The following is a 14,904-nucleotide window of genomic DNA, read 5'->3' as shown; positions in this document are numbered from 1 at the left end:
CTCCAAGTCCATGAACAAAGGTGGAGGACGGTGACGTCTTCCAGGAAGCTGAGGCGGCGAGAAGGAGAAGGAAGACCCCCTGGCCTCGGCCTTAGTAAGAGCTACTAAGGCCAACCTGTTCTGCTCCGCGAACCCCCAGTTCTGTACCTCAAGCCACGACCGTGACCCCAGAAGTCCCCTTTTTCCGCAAAATGAGAGGACGGTGAGGAGCCTACGTCAGTAGGTGCTGAGTAACTGCGGCCGAAGCCGTCACCTTTGCCCTATTATGTGTTATAGGGACTCTTGGGGTAGCTAACAAACAGCCACTGCTAGGGATCGGAGAGAATTGCGGGATTCGAACTAAGCGAATGCGAGACCAGCACGCCTCCATAGGTTTACCTAGCCATACCTGTAAAAACGTGAGATGAAAGGCAAACATGGAATAGGAACCAAAGGATGAGAGTTGCGCTTCTACAGTAAAAAGTATTCCTCTTTACATACGTTGATACCCTGGCAAAAAAAAAAAAAAAAAAAAAAAAAAAAAAATCACAAGGTTGAGACGTTCAGACATGATTTCCGAACATGAATAAAAATTTCAAGATTATACATCGGTATATGCATGCGAATATAATCATGCCCACGCATTCCCACATTTACACATGCAAACATAAATTGGAATACAGAATACGCACACACACAAACATTTACGTGTATATATACATGTCTATACAGTATTCATGTATATATACATATATGTTTATAAATCAAACACACACGTGTGTGTGCGTGTGTATGCGCGTGGGCGTAAACGTACGCATGCACAGCGCATATGTATATTCATGTAAACATAATACTATGTATTTGTAACCTTAAACCCTAATTTTTCATCAATGATGATGAAACACACCATGAACACTCTGGCAGCACTTTAAAACATTCAGAATCTTTATCCTGAAAACACACTGTGTGGGATCTTACGTCACTTGAAGGAAATGCTTCAATGTTATGTTGAGCTTCTTATATGGTTCCGTAGGGCGTCGCGCTACATGAAGAGAACCACGGCACTATGTGCTTATTAGTATGCGCGTGGGTTTACGTTTTAGCAGAATCATATGCCCACGCTCTCTCTCTCTCTCTCTCTCTCTTTCTCTCTAGCCTTCTCGAATGTACCAAGTCCTTGGGTTGGTTATGCTACACTAAGACAAGAACATGGAAGACCAAGAGATTTGCTAGACATAGCTACTCTATAATATTGGTGGGGGACTTAAATTGTGGGAAGGTGAATTGGGAGGCGTGGGAAACAAGCAGAGGTGAAGAGTCATGGATTAATACATTGTTACATGTAAAAATGAGCTTATGAGCGTTCACAAATATAAACAAAGGCAAATATAAATATAGACACAAATATATGTATACGCAGATACTCAATGCACAGCCATGCATGAAGATGTATAAAAGCGAAACTTATATATACCCACTATAAACAGACACACAGGGTCACTTTTGAATAATACAATACAGATAAGTATATATGTGCACGTGCTTATGCACACCCAGATTGGCAGTGATCCATCTAAAATGAATATAATATAAATATGATAATAATGTTTATACAAATCAGTTCTTAAGAAAGTTACACTTTTATTTATTCATTTTATTTTTTATTATTTTATTTATATTATTATATTTTTGTCCAGCAGTTCGAATCACATCGTAGTACAGTAAAATTACTTTTACACGATGAAACGTGAACCTTAATCCAAGTAACCGGTTGACCTATAGGGGCCCCCCTGCTACCATGACCTCAATCTCACGACTTCATCTTTTTTCCTGTATAAGTTTACAACCTGTTAAGAAATCTTTTTTTTTTTGTCTAAGATGAGAAACAATTATCTGTCACTGTATCTTTTCCTCATTTCCCTAACCTGTACTTAACAGTTCATCATAATGATTCATCTCCTGGTGTGAGACGCACGTTTAAGACGATTATTTTTTTCCTGTCAGAATTATTTTGCAAGAACTCAAGTCGATAGAGATGCCTGTCGTGAACAAGAACATATCTTAGAATGTGAGTGAATTATTCTTTCACACATGATGAACACCTAATGAAGCTTCAAACTCTGAACATGTACACACACACAAGGATACTGAGACATTAAGCTCTTTCGTGCAGTACAAAGGAATTTTTCTTTTCTCCTGTGGGAATTAAAAAAAAAAATCAAGGTGATGTGAAAGTCTTGTAGTGCACGCGTGAAAACACACACACACACATGTATCTTCATATACAGTATACATACTTTCATACATACATACATATACCAAGGCTTTTTCCCCCTTCCAAGGGAGGTAGCCAAAAAGGGAAAGGCATAAAAACACTCCCACCCATTTCATCCCTAAATACACTCCACACCCCTCCCACCCTTCCTCTCATCTGAGCACCTCCTGGATGACGGGTCATCCCTGCACCCTGCCCACCGCCCTGGGTCAGAAGCAGTGTCGCAAGACACAGTACATCCACAGCAAGGCCGCTTCATTTAATCGGCGACCCCCCCTTTCCGTCCCCCTTTGCATATAAGGCGAGGACGGGGAGAAATCCCTTCGGGCTGCGTCAAAATTTACTCACACATACTACCCCCCCCACCCCCCCCCCGCCCATTCCTCCTCATGCAGTCACAACATCATCCATATACAACCATTCTCCACTCACCTCTGTCTTCCGTCCTCTCCCTTCCTTCCTCAACAGACATTCCCCTCTTCCCCAAAGCCCCCGTCCCCCATCCTTCATACTATGAATATATGTAAGTATATACATGTAAATACATGTAAGTATATAAGTATATTTAAAATCTCCAAAAATAGCCTACCTCATACACACATTCCCATGTTTGAAGCCATGTGCATAAGAATGGAGGATACTGCAAGAGACCATAAGGCCTAAACTAGGCAGTTCCGTGTCCCTTACCACCATCCCTATCCATAAAGTTATCTAATCATCTCTTAAAATAACCAATTGTTTCAGCGCTCATCACTCTGTTGGTAAACCAGTTCTTGCCTATTTCCTTCTTAAACCTACATAAAAGAGACAATTCTTTTGTGGTAGCCCAAAAAGCCCACCCTTGCAGGACAGCAGTGTTTTATATCATGTGTGCGCTACTCAGTTTCAGAAACTTCCTGGACTATCTGTTCTTCTTTGATGCGCTTGTGGTCAGACGATGCCATCTATTATCTTGATTTATGACATTATTCTTCTAAAACAAACTTGCTAAGAAAATGTGCACATCAACTTCCGTGTGTATATGCATACGCACATATATCACATGTAAGTATATAAGTATATTGTCGGCACAAATATGCATGTGAAAACATACATAAACACACAAACACAAACACACAGGAAAAAGAAAACTTTGAGATGTATTACCGTGTCGATTATGTCGGGTCGCGTCCTCACTTGTCGCAAACATGTTACCAACGCGACGGAAGGAGTCCCCGGGAGCGTCCACACCGGGCCGATGTTTTCTTCAAGCTAGTCACATGCTAGAGGCATGTGCAGAACGCGACCTTGACTCTTTACGGCATCCAATGTCGATTAAGCAGATGTAACGATTTCGTCACAGCTAACGCGAAACGAATTTAGTCAGATAAGAGGAACGACTCGACTCTTGCTACTGAAGACTGAGCATTCCTTACTCAAACAACCCATAACAAACCGTCTATGTCTTATAGCGATATCTAGACTTACTTCAGGACTTTATCCTGGTTACCGCCAAGCGATTTTATTTATTTTAAAAAGACCTTCCCTCCGTTATGAAAACTGACCGTAGCCCCCCCCCCCCCACGGTAAACCTTTGTAAGCTTTATGATTCACAAAGGTTCCGGCGGCCCGAAACACCTCGACTCGCCCATTGTTTCCCTCGGCGCCGGCGCCAGAGTCGAGGCGGAGGTCGAAGCTGAAAGACCAATTTATCAGCGCCGCAGCCAAGACAAATCATGATTCCAGCGACACAGAATAGGCCGTATTAACCTTCCCCCGAGATTCTGGAAGTGTTTCTCGCCCCTTCCCTTCCCCCCCCCCCAACTCCCCCCTCACCACTGTGGCCTAAATTGTCGATTCTTATTTGGGAAGGAGGGTTCCCAAATAAAAAATAGTGATAATGAGTGGATTCTTAACGATTCTATTCAGTACTGAGGTGACTTCAACGGGGCTAATGAAAAGCACTACATAGATATGGGTACTACGATGAAACGGCCTGATATTGCCTCTGCCCCTTATCCTCGGGGCTCGTCTTCCCCTTCACCCTAATGAAATTATCTGTCGATAGAGATCAGGACTCACATCGCCATTAGGATACAATGATCACTGCGCCATGCCCCCTCGCCAAAGTGACCACCCACGGCCGATGCTATGTAAACATGGATGACCTTGAAGGCCTCTTGTGTGCATGCGGGCACGCACGCGCGCGCACACACACACAGTTCGAGTCCGCCCAGGGTTGAATATTTTAGGATCACTACAGTGCGAGCCGACACTCTAAAACTCTTGAGAGCAAGTTGTATCTATGTGTAAGGTCATAGCATTACCCATACATCGGTCCATATATGAGCTCTGAGTCGTCTTCCGGGAGGGTAGTAGTTGTCGATCACGAGTCCAACACGTGATGAGTCACACACACAATACTGTACACGCGCACATACACAAACACAAAGACAATCATAAATCTAAAAGTTCATTTATTCTTTTCCATTCACTGATTCCGAATCATCTAGAGTGTCTTGGCTCTGTGTCACATATCCGCATTCCATGATCTCGTGTTACATCGATTTTGACTTCAGGCAAGTAACCCAACATCGGTCTACTCTTATCGCTTCTCCCTGGTTCCCACGCATTGCATAACGATACAGAACACAACACCTATGAGGTTCTGTCTTCCCCATACGTGACACAGACAACTCCTGGTTCATTTAAACGAGTTCCCTTACGAGTTGACATTGAGAGGTGTATCGTATCTCGTCGCAGCGTCGTGACATTCGGAGTGGGTACAGTTGGCAAAACTTCTACCTGGTCCACTTCAGCGTGGTCCACCGGACTGTGGTCCGTGTCTCGTCGGGGCGTCGTGACGTCATTCGGAGTGGGTACAGTTGCCAAAACTTCTGCCTAGTCCACTAAAGCGTGGTCCACCTGACTGTGATCCACCTATGCATGTAATATTGCTAATGTGTCAACAACGCCTATCTACCACATAAACACCTCATCAATGGGTGGACCATATGCAAATCTTGCCAACTGTACATACCAACATTCCCATATTTCCATTTCTTTTATCGGTACCACGGAGGAACCAAGGTCTCATTCCATACCGACACCAGGCGATTCTATTAATTTTTGATAGCGCACGGGTTAACCTGGAGTACAGTAACCATCCCATTAACCTCAAGAGGTCAGAGATCCAATTAACTAAATCTAATTTCATGGCAACAAGAAAACAAGAAAGTGTCATGGGCATGCCCGCAATCAACGAGCCGTTTGTGAGAAACGGAACCTATTGTATCAAGAAATATTATTTCTCCCATTCAAGCCACACTATCAATTAGAAACAATACGAAATAGAGAGAGAGAGAGAAAGAGAGAGAGAGAGAGAGAGAGAGAGAGAGACAGAGAGAGAGAAAGGCAGTTACCTTGCGTAACCCCACCCCACCCCCCATCCCTTTCCGGTATAGCCGGCCACGCCAAAATCTATACATATAGGGTGTCCCATAAAATGGTACTCACGCTTTGAAATGTTTCGTAAGGTTGCCAAATCCTTTGGTTAGCGTTATCAGTTGTGTCCGAAAAATGGTAGTCATCAATTTAAAACAATTATAAAGATTAGTCTCCCCCCCAACCTAGTCTAGCCTAGTCACTCCTGCGTGTTTGCAAATGTTAGAACCGATGACCAAAGTTTTCCAGATACAACTGATAACATCGACCAATAGATTTCACAACGCTGCGATATGTTTCAGAGAGTGAGTATATTTTTGGACACCCTGTATTCATACCACATACATGGGAAGCGGGGCATGCGAATGACGTTATATCCCCTTTCCACTGAATAAAATCACCTGCCGATGGGCATAACATAGTCTTCTTGGCTTCCTTCCGACATTTCTGTCAGTAACTGACAATTTCATACCAGAGGTGAAGGGGGATGAGGGGGGAAAGGGGGGGTAGTTGAGGGTGACATCTGATCCTATACCAATGAAGAAACGTCAACTTTCTCCAAGGACAACAAGCAGGCTTTGTATGTTAAACACTCACCCAACCTACTCCCTTCCCCCCCCCCCGCCCAAGGCCACGCGGGCGTAGTATGGGTGGGAACGATACGCCCGTACAGGTGATCCAATGTTACATTCGTAATTTGTCACAGAAAATCACATTACCATTCCTAACCCAATACACACACACTATATACATATATAATATATACATATACATACACACACACACACACACACACACACATATATATATATATATATATATGTATATATATATATAAACATATATATATTTATAAACATATATATATACATATATATATAAACATACATATATATGTATAAACATATATATATATACATATTTACATATATATATATATATATATATATACACACAATGTCGTTAATTAAATCACTAGGAAATGCGTTCTTTATGGAACTTTTTTCTTTCTTTTTCAATGACACGCTTCGTTACATTTCATAGTCAGAAGACATGTTGCTCAAAATATGAGGTACAAAAGTGCAGTCTCACTTGTACTCACACAAAAAGCTATCAAATTACTTTGCATCTGGACGTGACAGAATGGTGATGCAGTGACACCGTGATTTTCCTTCTATAACGTCTGACAACGTTGTAAATGACACAGGAACGAGGAGATGAGTGAGCGTACGTGTGCACATAAATTTACACACCAGGGTTCCATCAATTCACCAATGGGGGCCAGCATCATGACAAGAGAAACCAGAGGTCACATTCCTTCCACAGCATAGTAGGTCACCCCCAACGACACACTAAAACCACCCAGGCAGACTCCAGACCTATCTCCACCGTTTCTGGGTAGATGGTATTTATTTGAGGCAATCACGATTTTTATGAGGTATTTGGGAGATATGGGTGTAAAAGAGTTCGCGTGGGTGAGGTTCGAACGTTGCGAAATGTCGCCCCGTGGAGCGACACAGGGGGGGCAGAGACAGTTGGCGTTGGGGCGCCATAGTGATTGGACGTTGCCACTGGTGACATGGTGTCACGTATCGCGTTACTGAAATTCACCTAAACATAACATTCATAATAATCTAAACCCATTGATAATTTCACGTGACATTACGGTGTTTGGATAAAAAAGAAAACGTGTTTCGTGAATATCGATAAAGCCATTTTGTGTGCGGTTTGATGTTACGGAGAACAACGAGGCAGACCCGAGCTCGAATACTGCGACTTCAATTTACCCAGGTAGTCCCAGCACAGAGGGCATAGGTTGTCTTACTCGACCTGCGGAGTGAAGGAATTGACTCACAGGAGTACAAATAAGCAAACAAAACCGCCCAGGAAGTGAAAGTTTCAGATAAAAGATTTGACTTATCAAATCAAATGTTTGCGGAAGATAAAGGGACAAGATATAAGGTGACCACCGTCAATGAGCCGGCCATTTCATTGTATAAGTTCGCTGACTGAAGCCGCATTTCTATAGTTCCCCGAATTCTACAGTTTTAGGATACTATAGGATCATTCGCCGATCTCCATAAGGTAAACTAGTTATTCAAAACAGTACTCAGTTAGATCTAAGCACTGTTTTCTTAGACAAATGTTAGTTTTTCAGTGCTGTACCACACTCCGTGTTATTCAATAGTGTAAGAGTTTCTTCACAAATGTTGAACAGTTTAATCAGTAATCTACATACATACATACAGATACATACATACATACATATATATATATATATATATATATATATATATATATATATATATATTGGTGTAGCCAGGTAGAATATCTTCTTTTAGGCAAACGAGGTTGAAAGATATTGAAGATTCATTTTTGATTTGATAAGTTTCTTCCGTATATTCTCTTTACGACGCACAGTTGACTTATCTTGTTCAACAAGTTTGTCCAGTAATTCTCTAATTGTGTCCGACGTTTCGGAACTGTCTTGTTCCGAAACGTCGGCCACAATTAGAGAATTACTGGACAAACTTACTGAACAAGATAAGTCAACTGTACGTCGTATAGAGAATATACGAAAGAAACTTATTAATATATATATATATATATATATATATATATATATATATATATATATATATATATATATATATATCTTTTTTCAACCACAGAGAGATCTTGATAGCGCATAGGTTTAAGTCACTGTAACTTTGTTACGGGTTAGCTGGGTTCGAATCCTCGGCTCGTCTACGTTTCAATTTCCAACCGATGTCTTCATCGAGCGATTCTTCAGTCTCGACTGCGATGACATGGAATTAAAAGTGATTTGTGGTTGAAAAAAGATATTAATTGATCACTGGGAACCATTCAGTGTACATACTGTATGTGTATATATATATATATATATATATATATATATATATATATATATATATATATATCACAACTAACACCACAGTCGGCAATCGAAATATATAGTTTCGCTTACTCAACTCTTTCTTTCGTCCGACTGTGGTGTTAGTTGTGATTTACAAATGTGTTACTACATTTCTCACCAGGGATATATATATATATATATATATATATATATATATATACATACATATATATATATACCCACGCATACCACATTCACACATCTATAAAGTACTAATATATACATGTATTCATATATACATATACTTGTGTATTTTTTCACAAAATTTTTGTTTTTGTGACGTCTGACGGAATAAGAAAGACAGGATTCACGCTACGGTACGGCAACGTCACTCCCATGCATGTCTCCGCGTGACATGCAATTTTATAGAGACACATACGGCACACAGGCAATGTGCATGAACAAGAATGTACAATCACATACGTAAAAACACATACACGCGCTCGCACACGCACACACACGCGCGCGCGACTCTGGAACAAAGGAAAGAAAGAGGTGACTTGTTGACCATTTACAGAATCATGAGTGGTATGGAAGTCCTTGATAGAGAAGACTTACTAAATTAGGATAAAAGAAATACAAGGGGACATGGTAGGAAGATAAAGAAGGACAGCTATAGAAGAGACCTGAAAAAGAACATCTTTTCCCACAGAATGGAGAATGTATGGAACAAATTAGACGAAACAAGAGTGTGTGCAAAAAATAATACACGAATTTAAGATCAAATTAGACATGGCGAGATACATAGACGGGACACCACGAGCGTAGCTCCCCTTCCCGTAAGATACAACTAGGTAAATACACACTCTTCTTTTCCTCTCGGTCACAATAAACACATCGTCATCCTGTTGACTTAGAAACATAGGACCCCTGAGTACATTTATCAGTCAAATTAAACCAGTCCTCAAATTAGCACAAATTGAGTATTGTCAGTGCATTTCTGTATCACTGTTAACTCAAGAAACCTATTATTATCATCATTATCATTACACACACACACATGAAAGCATACATACGCACGCACACTCTATGGAATTTCAGGTCACTATTTCTTGTTTGTGCCCAAATGTACATAACATATGCACATATACGGGCTTGAGCCACGGGAAGGAAAGAAGGAAGGTAGGTTAGGAGGATGGTAGGTGGGTGACTAAGCGGAGTAAGCCTGGAGACAGGGTTATGTACACAACCTTTTATATATATGGTCATGCGGACATTGATACTGGGCGGGTAAGTTGGTGTAGGTAGATGCGTAGCAGGGACAGTAGACAGATATGTAAGTAGGTAGGTAGGTAGATAATTTAGGTGCCCCTGTGGCCTTTCATATATGAATATGAGAAGCGTTTATGTATATTTTCGATTATATGTGTATTTACATGGACAAATATGTGTTCATTCATATATGAAGTGTTCTACATATGAAGTATATATGAAGTATTCTATAGCGATTCTATCAGAATTGTCCGAGTTTCATTTGGGGAACCGACCATCAATTCAGGAGCTCCCTGCCGAAGGGCCGGAGTGAGATTGTGCACAAAGATAACAGCATCAGTAAACCACAGACTGTAACAATAACAGCAGCAACAACAACAACCACCTGGCGAGGGTAGGTAAGCGACGCTCAAAAGAAAATAAGAAAACGACCATTGACGTTCAGTGGTCAATGTTGCCGCTGCTGCTGCGCTGTTTTTTGCGCCAGCAAGACTTGCTCCCGCAGCGGATAGTGAGAGAGACAGTAATACTGTCACTGGATTTGACTCACCAATCACAACCATTTTATTTCCGAAAAAGTATATATATATATATATATATATATATATATATATATATATATATATATATATATATATATGTGTGTGTGTATATATGTGTGTGTGTGTGTGTGTGTGTGTGTGTGTGTGTGTGTGTTTGTGTATATATATATAGTTTTAGAAGAACGCATATTGCATTTTATTTATCTATTTATTTTACTCTTCTTCTTTTTCGTATTTATTTTGTTTGTTTATTTTAAGAAAGGATCTTATAGCCTCCGCCTCACCCTATTACTATTTTGATCTCACACTTTGACAAAGAGCGTCCGAAGAGTTGGGCGACGCGAGGCTATATACAAAAGCGTACTCTTCGCAATGCTTCGTAAAGTGGTCGAATCTCTTGGTCTGCATTACCAGCTACATCTTGAAAATGGTCATCAGTTCTAACATTTGCGAACACGCAAAGGGGACAAGACTTGGGGGAACAGACTTCTTTTTTCCCCAAATTGATGACCACCATTTTCTAGACACCGTTGGTACAGCTGACCAATGGGTTCAGCAACGTTAAGAAACATTTCAATGTGTTAGGACCTTTTTTTTTTGGACACCCTGTACGGTTCTAAAATTTCGTGAGCTCACGCACCCGATAACCCCAAAAGTTCAGAAGTCGTTCCTCAATTGAACAGATTATGTCGCCATGGTTTAACTGTTCAATTGAAGCTGTTGCCTCAAGCTACACTGATCGGACACCCGCGGCCCCACAGCGGTCGGCAATGGTCCTCAGGTCCTCCTAAAGATCTCTCCATGAAGAAAGTCACTTTTGTTTGTGAACGTATTGCTGTTTGTGATGGATAAGCGTGGGACTGTTTCTATGTGCCAGGCACAGACTCATTCATCGACTTGGCTGTTCCTCCACCACCCACCCCCACTACCCCTCCACCTCTCATCCCACAATGCTCCCGTAACCCCAGAGAGCGACAGTTGCCCTAAAGGGCGCTGGTCGCCCCTCGCCGCGCCCGAGGCCGCCCGACGTCGCCGCGGGACGCAGAGCGTGACGTCATGTTCACGCGTCTAAGCGCGGAGTCCCTCAGGGATCTCGAGTAGATCCAAGGATGTTTTCGATTTCTCGTCGTGCAAACGTGACGCGGTTGTTGTTGTTGTTCATGATATTGTTGCTGTTGTTGCCCTTGTTGTTGTTGTTCTTTTGTCATGAGAGGAGAAGGCACTGTGGTGACACCCCTTTCCAATATTTTTCTTTCTTTTTCAACCAAAGGAATAGTGAAGAAAGAAAACAAAAACCTTACTTCGCTGTTTTAATCGCCTATTGTACAAAGTTAAAGGACACTCCAAGACGAAGAAGCAAGGACCATTACAACACAAAGTTTAAAAGATGTGGCATTTCGAAAAGTTGGGAGCCAAAGTCCTGAGGCAAAGCTCTTAGAAAGTCATTCTGAAAAAAATCACACTCACACGCAGTGGGAAGTGAGAAACCCCAAATAGAGCAAGGCCAAATATGAAATAAATGAATAAACAAATAAAATAAATCATATAAAATAAATATATAAGAAATATGGAAAAAAACAGCAGTGTAACCTAACAGAAGAAGAGCTTCAAGATTTTTTCAACAACGCCACTACATCCCACTTCACTCCCAAACAACAAGGCACACACAAACATACAGTAAACAAAAATCTATCAATCTATCTATACTCATATACAAAAAATCTTCTTCCTCCTTTAAAAGGAGGTAGCCAGCCAAGGGACGCAGCCACTTACAAACCATCCCAACCCTTTCGTCTTAGCTCCCTGTGAATGAAGAATCATCACTGTCCCCCGCCCTCAGCCTGGGTATATAAAGACATATTCATTGGAATTAAAACATGTTGAAATGTAACAATCTCCTCCCTAACCATCTGACCACACACACACTCACACACACACAGACACATATATATTCATATACACATTCGTGTATGTGCGCGCGCGGTTTTGAGTGTGAATAAGTGTCTCAATGGAAGCATGTCTGACTATGAATAAATATATATCAGGCCAGCACACTTCCGCTGAATGCGCACTGATTTTTTTTTTTTTTTTTTTTTTTTTTTGGCCACATCCTTAGCAGACAATGCTCGCAGCGTCCGGTGGTGTGCCAAGGTGAGGTTTTGGAAGGATGTGGGAGGAGGCATCCTGTCATCAGAATGGACAGTGACGTATGGACGTGCACGCTCGACGTCTCCCCCTCCCCCCTTAAAAAAAAAAAAAAAAGCTCTCCAGCTATCTTCAGTCTTCAGAGGAATAACAACCAAACACAGGTTCCGGCATCTGCCTCTCTGCAGCCTACTTTACCTCCTCCTCCACCTCTTCCTCCTCCTCTACATCCAACTACAGCTTCACAAAAGTGACCTTGCCCCCCCCCCCCCACTCCCGGGACCTGCATCCCTGTATTCTCATCAAACCCGTTCTCTGAGAGAGAGAGAGAGAGAGAGAGAGAGAGAGAGAGAGAGCGAGAGAGAGAGAAGAACTTTACATCATAGGTCGGACTTCCTTTTAGGTGTGTTGGATATACTATATATGGTCAGCCTAGTTTTGGTAACCGCATCCCATACATTTTAATTTCAAGTTCTTCCAAGAACCTAGACGATGACCCCGACAGTTCAGAGACTGAACTAGCTCTCTCTCTCTCTCTCTCTCTTCCTCTCCCTTTCTCCCTTTATCTCCCTCTCCTTCTATCACAGTCTCCCCCACTGACTTCGGGGGTAGCCAGGTGATAGAGATAATTTTCTTTGTTCATGTTTTTAATTTTACTGACAAAAGCACACATACACACACACACGCACACGCACGCACGCACACACACTCACTCGTACACGCACGCACGCACACATACACACATACTCGTACACGCACACACACACACACACACACACACACACGAATTGACATATTTCACCCCGGCCTTCACTCAGGAACAAATGAGGAGGGAGACGCTTTGACCAAGTCTCAAACACAAATCTGTCTTCATTATATCACAAAACAGCATAATGCAAGGTGTTCCAGGTATTCATTCATTGAAAGGGAAAGAGTTAGAGAGAAAGAGAGAGAGAGAGAGAGAGAGAGAGAGAGAGAGAGAGAGAGAGAGAGATTCCTTCATTACATTTACCTGAATAAAATCGTCTAACTTTAGCCTGGGTAAAGACAGTAGAGGGCACCAATGTTACTTTAATTTCGTCTGTGTGTGTGTGTGTGTTTTATGTATGTGTGTGTGTGTGTGTGTGTGTGTGTGTGTGTGTGTGTGTGTGTGTCTGTTTCCGCACATGCACAGTTTTGTCATGTTTGTTAATGTACGCGTGAAGAGGTACTGAGCATAAACTTTTCCTTTTGCAACGTCCATCCTTGACTTTCACTTCCAACTGTGATGCAACAAGAACTCTGGGCACGAAAATTATCACTTTATCATAAATATATATGTGTGCGTTTGTGTGTGTGTGTGTGTGTGTGGTGTGTGTGTGTGTGGTGTGTGTGTGTGTGTGCGCGTATATCTATCTATCTATCTATCTATCTATATATATATATATATATACACATACATATACATGTAAACTTTCCATTAACTATTCTGTTTTGTACTACCAAACCACATGCACTCATAAACACATACATTAAATGTACAGAACGTTTTTATCAACATACAGAAATATACACGCACTCAAACACACACACGCACACACACACACACACACACACATATGTATATATATATATATATATATATATATATATATGTATATACATATACATGTAAACTTTCCATTAATTATTTTGTTTTGTACTACCAAAACCACATGTACTCATACACGCATACATTAAATGTATAAAACGTTTTTATTAACACACAGAAATATATACGCACTCAAACACACACACACACACACACACACACACACACACACATATATATATATATATATATCTATATATATACATACATATTCATTTTAATACAAGTACACATGTATAATTAAATACGTCAGCATTCTGAAATTTATATTTATTTTCTTCGTATATTCCAGCTTTCACACCATAATTCTTACATCTGGGGAATGCAAAGGTGGAAAAATTACTGTTACAAAAATTGAAAACACGAAAAAAGAAAATAATGAACTGTCATAAAGCTGTCGTATGTCATTCTATCTATACATATTTTTTACGTACATAAGCACACAAAAATGCATACACACATACGCACACACACAAACACGTCATGGGTGTAGCACCAATCTTATAGGAGGTTTTGTCAAAAGCCTGCCATCCTTAGTATGTTTCTATCTATATACAAAGGGATTTTTCCCCCCTTAAAAGAGAGGCAGCCAAATCAAAATATACGTACCCACTCCCACCCATTCCACTCCCCTCCACCACCCTTTCCTTCCTCTCATCATATTTCTATATACAAAAAAAAAAAAAAAAAAAAAAAAAAAAAAAACAATAATAATAATAAGATAAGTAAAAATCGTATAAGATGAATAAGTAATTTAGTT

At 40.9% G+C, this 14,904-nt stretch overlaps 1 protein-coding gene across 4 annotated transcripts in view; it reads left to right on the top strand.

Annotated features, from left to right (window-relative positions):
* The window catches only part of LOC143040014 (uncharacterized), an 88,100-nt gene that overhangs the window by 39,090 nt on the left and 34,106 nt on the right, over positions 1-14,904 (top strand). The window contains exon 1 of one of the 4 annotated variants that reach the window (XM_076210547.1): positions 7,569-7,762. The exons of the other annotated variants lie outside the window; for them this stretch is intronic. The gene's annotated coding sequence lies outside the window, so the exon portion shown is untranslated. Of the gene's footprint in view, positions 1-7,568; positions 7,763-14,904 lie in introns of those variants that run through there. 4 annotated transcript variants of the gene reach the window in all.

This window comes from Oratosquilla oratoria, chromosome 27 (genome assembly GCF_046742065.1).
Source record: "Oratosquilla oratoria isolate Oo_2021 chromosome 27, ASM4674206v1, whole genome shotgun sequence".
Classification (NCBI taxonomy): Eukaryota; Metazoa; Arthropoda; class Malacostraca; order Stomatopoda; family Squillidae; genus Oratosquilla; species Oratosquilla oratoria.
This window is presented reverse-complemented; position numbering and strand designations above follow the sequence as displayed.